At 64.3% G+C, this 428-nt stretch overlaps 1 pseudogene; it reads left to right on the top strand.

The window, feature by feature from the left end:
- The first annotated feature begins 166 nt into the window (after positions 1 to 166).
- LOC104499924 lies at positions 167 to 408 on the top strand (annotated as a pseudogene).
- The last annotated feature ends 20 nt before the right edge of the window (positions 409 to 428 follow it).

The following is a 428-nucleotide window of genomic DNA, read 5'->3' as shown; positions in this document are numbered from 1 at the left end:
TGGTTGTGCCGCCTGCGGGGGAGGGGAGGGGGCTCTGGCTGCTCGTCCCCTGGGCTGCCTGTGTCCCACTGTGAGTGCACCGGTCCCCGCCACCGCTGCGGCCCCGGTGGATCAACAGCCTGGCTCTGCGCGCCGTGACCGATCCTCCTCTTCACCCTTGCTCTAGGGGAAAGGCCTTTCATGTGCGAAACCTGCGGGAAGAGCTTTGCCTCCAAGGAGTACCTGAAGCACCACAACAGGATCCACACCGGCTCCAAACCCTTCAAGTGCGAGGTGTGCTTCAGGACCTTCGCCCAGAGGAACTCGCTGTACCAGCACATCAAGGTGCACACAGGTAGGGGCCACCACCACCCAAAGACGCGTCACTCAGAGGAGGGGTCTCTCGGCTGCGGTTTCCCCGTGTCCTAACGCCTGCCCCGCCTGCACCT

This window comes from Buceros rhinoceros, unplaced genomic scaffold (assembly GCF_000710305.1).
Source record: "Buceros rhinoceros silvestris isolate BGI_N320 unplaced genomic scaffold, ASM71030v1 scaffold39139, whole genome shotgun sequence".
Taxonomy (NCBI): domain Eukaryota; kingdom Metazoa; phylum Chordata; class Aves; order Bucerotiformes; family Bucerotidae; genus Buceros; species Buceros rhinoceros.
Note: the sequence above shows the minus strand (reverse complement) of the source record. Positions and strands in the feature narration are given on the sequence as shown.